Source organism: Pollachius pollachius, assembly GCF_949987615.1.
Source record: "Pollachius pollachius genome assembly, chromosome: 2".
Lineage (NCBI taxonomy): Eukaryota > Metazoa > Chordata > Actinopteri > Gadiformes > Gadidae > Pollachius > Pollachius pollachius.
This window is the reverse complement of record NC_136935.1, coordinates 19869496-19874169: the sequence shown is the minus strand read 5'-3', so window position 1 is coordinate 19874169 and position 4674 is coordinate 19869496.

Below are 4674 nucleotides of genomic sequence, written 5' to 3'. Positions count from 1 at the left end.
TCGCTCTCTCTGCGAGAGGGAAAGAACTAGGGAAGCCTAAGGGATCGAACAGAGAGCAATATGCTAGCGTGCTACATGCTGTTTCCGTGTCCGTGTGCGCTGTTTCGTGATACCGTATTGAAACTGTGATAAAGTGTTTAAAAATGTAGTTGATGTAACACAACGTAAAGACGTTTGGGGAAATGTAACAATCAAATCTACAAAAGGCTCAGTGTGGGAACTATATAAGAAGAAACTTACGATGCAACTATGACAAAACAGACAGCCGCCAAACGCACAGATGGACCGAATTGACAGTACTTATTGAGTGAGTGAGAGTGCGAGAGATCAACTGGCGAGGGAGTGTGTGTGAGAGTGAGCGAGAGAGAGGGTGAGATGGAGCAGAGCGGCTGCGAAGACGTCAATCTGAGCGACATTATCCCTGTTAGCCTATTCTGTTCATTGTCCTTATCATAGCAGAATGACCAATAACATGATAGAGCGTGCACGTTCACACACACACACACACACACACACACACACACACACACACACAAACACACACACACACACACACACACACACGCACACACACATATCCACACAAAGAGCACACGCTCACACATGTTGTTATATTATTATGAACATTATTGTCTTACTCAACCTCCCCATCCCCAAGAAAGCTAAGCCTGGGCCCACTGCAGTAGTAGCAGGAGGACTTGTATACGACCATTTGAATACATATCATCTGACACTAATCTGACATAATGAACTGCTGAATTGATTAAACCTCCTTACTTTATTTCTAGCAAATGTAATAGGCTTTGAATCAATTACCATTGCACCTAGAAGCCCTTCCAGTCTTCATTTGAGAGGTGTTATGGTTGTTTGCATTTCTATCCACACTGAAGCCAAGTTGTGGCTTGTGAATTTACCAGGCTCCCCGTTTAGACTATGAAAAGCCCTTTTGGTTTAACCTTGCTCTTTGTTATAGCACCTCCAAACAGTTTGTGCCTGTGTACACTGTGACATGAACGTTGTTTCCTGGAAGATACTTTGTAAATGCTTCCAGCGTGTCTTCCCCGTGCTCCGTTTAACCAAATACTTGTCTCACAAGAAATTATTTTTCATCTGACGTCCATGTTGATTTGTTAAATGTTAAAAGCATTCTTTTTACTTGCTTCACCTTGCTAATTGCTTCCCCATTAAAGTGCAATCGATAAGCTGACCTCAATGGGGGCGGCTTTTGTGGTGCCTGAGTAAAAAGGTCTAGTAAACCACAGAATCCAAAAGTATCCATATCTAATACAATAATGACAACTATATTGCATGAGATGATCATTTCCCCATGCACTTTATTGAAATTAATGAAATATATTCAGAAAATTGTTAACTCCCAAAAGTAGCTTACCTCCAAAAGTTACAAATGTTTGATTGTTATGTTATCATTTAATGCAATCACCTTGGCATATCCGCTATTGAATTCAAAAAATGACATGATAAATCATTGATTTGCTGGAAAAATGCTCAATAAATTCTCTGAATTAAATAGTAAATTCATGTTTTTTTCCAAATTTCTACAATTTCTACAATACAAACAATTTCTGCATTACTATAAAAAACAAATTTATGAAATCGATACTCATAAATTACAAGGATGAAAAGGTGATGCCACTGGCAGTGCCACCTATTGAGGGAACACATACTGACATAGAAACCCCTAGTTTAGAAATATGTATGATTAGGGGTATTCAAACTCTACTATTGACTGTACCTGCTCTTGCATATCAAGAGTCCATGCACATGTTACTCAAATAATGTACGAGGAGAGTTTTAATGTTCTTGCCATTCATTTTAATTTACCCTTCAGAAAACGCATAATGACGTTCATTCACGCTTGTGTTGAAAATTATTATTAAGTTGGACGTTAATCATTTAACTTTTTTATTTCCTAATCACGAAATGGTCCTTGATTTTTGAGCCCTGCCTTGGGCACTTGAATCTTAAAATCATTCACTTTCAAAGTATGCTGCGGTGCTGTTTGCCACATCACTTATTCCTGCTAATTACTCAGTGAATGGATACAGCACTTGGAGTCAGAGATGAAGCATTGAATTAAGTGGATTTTATGATATTTACCTTCAGCTTTGATAGAAGGCCAGCACAGCAGGGCCCTAGACACTCGGTGCAAGAAAAGGTGAATTAACAGGACTAAAAAGAAGAGATTGGAAACATGAAATTCTATTTTATTTAACAGTGGGACAAGTAATTTGTACCATACTTTGTTTCACACCAACCATTTGTGGGAACACCAGCACATTTGAACCTTCCATCGAATGGGTTTTCAGGTCATCTTTTAACAGCCTCATAGCTTTCAACCACTTCCATCTGCCTGTCGTTATTTCCTGATACAAGTTGTCATGGTTTTTCCGTCAGTACGCACAAACCTGAACATGGCAACCTTGACGAACACACGTGAAGATGGACCCGTTATCTCTCTATCTCCGGTGGACCTCTGCGGTGCGCTGGCGTGCTGGAAGTACAGACGTTGTGCAGTAGGCTGGGCTGAGCGGACCCTGTATGCCTGTAGGAGGGCGTATCCGCCCACATGGAGGTGAGGGGATCTCGCTTTAGGGGGCCACGTCTAGCGCACTGGGGTCCTGCTGCTAGCCGAGATGGAGCCAGCCGTCTTTCTTGTTGCTGCTTAGGGGTCGTCTTGAGAGGAAGGAGAGAGAGGCAGGGGTTCTGCCACTCCAGGTCTCTCTAATGACACAGCAGACAAGCAGATAGCATTGATCACGGTGACCCCTCTTCCCAATCAATAGGAATGATCCCATCTAGATAACGTTACACACAATCAATAATGTTCAGAGTTTGTGTGTGTGTGTGTGTGTGTGTGTTTGTGTGTGCGTCTGTCTGTCTGTGTCTTGGCTAAATGTGTGTTTGTGTGTCTGTAAGTGTGTGTGTGCGTGTGTGTGTGATTGTGTGTGCATGTGTGTGTGCACCTGTGTAACCTGTTAAGGTGTAGCCATAAATCACGGATGGATACGTCTATGCTTTGTATGTTTCAAAAAACATGTGTATATGGTTTGTGTGTTTGTGTGTGTTTGTATGTATCTGTGTGGGTGTTTGGGTGTATGTATCTGTGTGTGTGTGTGTGTGTGTGTGTATGTGTGTGTATGTGTGTGTGTGTGCATGTTTGTGTGTGTGTTTTTGTATGTATCTGTGTGGGTGTGTGTATGTGTGCGTGTGTGTGTGTGTGCGTGTGTGTGTGCATGTGTGTGTGTCTGTGTGTGTGTGCGTGTGTGTGCATGTCTGTGCACGTACTCATGTATAAGGTCAGCCAAGGTTAGCAGTAATGGGAGTCTGACCAGATCCAATCTAGGATCACTTGTGCTAAAATGAATTGGCTTCACACACACATGCTGAGTGTCTGCCTACGTTTTTGGATGTGTGCTTGTGTGTGTGTGTGTGTGTGTGTGTGTGTGGGTGTGTGTGTGTCTCTGATTTGTGTGTATGCATGAGTGACTCTTGGTTGTGGAGAGTGGGGATGATTGTATTTCCCTATAGCTGTGAATGTTTCTCTCTTTGTGTGTCATATATGATATTTATGTGTGTGTGTTTGTGTGTGTCAAATGTAACGGGGCTTGTTAAACGGATCCACATGTAGAAAGGCATTAATGCGTTGTTTGTATGTGTTTTTGGTCTGTGGTTTTTTGAGTGTGTGTATTTGTGTTTGTCCGTCGTCACATGCCTGCTTTTGTGTGTGTTTGTGTGTGTGTGAGTGTGTGTGTATGTGTGTGCATGTGCATGTGCGTCTATATGTGTGTCAAGGCAGAGATAACATTGTTCTCTTAGAAATCTATCAGCGGCAACAGGATTGCTTCCCCCCCGCCATGCTTTCTCCTGTGTTTCAGCTCTTCCCCCTACACCCCCAAGCCTTCTCACTCTGTCTCCCTCTCTCTCTTTCTCTCTCTCGCTTTCAGTCTGTCCCACCCTCGTTTTAGTCGGTCGCACTCTCTCTCTTTCTCTCTCTCTCTGACTTTCAGTCGGTCCCACTATTGTCCTCTGTCTCTCTGTCTCTCTCTCGCTCTCTCTGTCTCCTTTCAGTCTGTCCCATTCTCTCTCTCTCTCTCTCTCTCTCTCTGTCTCCCTCTCTTTCTCTCTCTCCCTCTCACCTCTATCTCCCTCTCTTTCTCTCTCCCTCTCTCCCTATCTTCCTCTCTCTCTCCCTCTCTCTCTCTCTCTCTCTCTCCTTCTCTCTCTCTTGCCCCAGAATGAGGTATCAGTTGCCCCACATAACATCTAGTTTAGCAGCTGCTCAGTACACAGCACGACACAAAAGATAGTCAAGCTGTGGTATGTGTGTGTGTGTGTGTGTGTGTGTGTGTGTGTGTGTGTGTTTGTGTGCGTGTGTGTGTGTGTGTGTTTGTGCATGTGTGTGTCAGCTTGTTTGGGAAAGCTATCTTCCCTAAATGATACTCTACCTCTGGTGCCCCTGACAGAGAGATAGATAGAGATAGGAGGAGTAGGGGGGGAGGGAGAGCGGGGAGAAGGAGGGAGAGACAGATGAGATGGAAAAGAAGGAAGAGAGAGAGAGAGTGAGAGAGACAGAGAGCAAGAGAGATAGATAGAGAGCGGTTGGGAGAAAGAGAGAGCGAAATAGAAGAAGAGAGAGAGAAAGACAGATAAAAT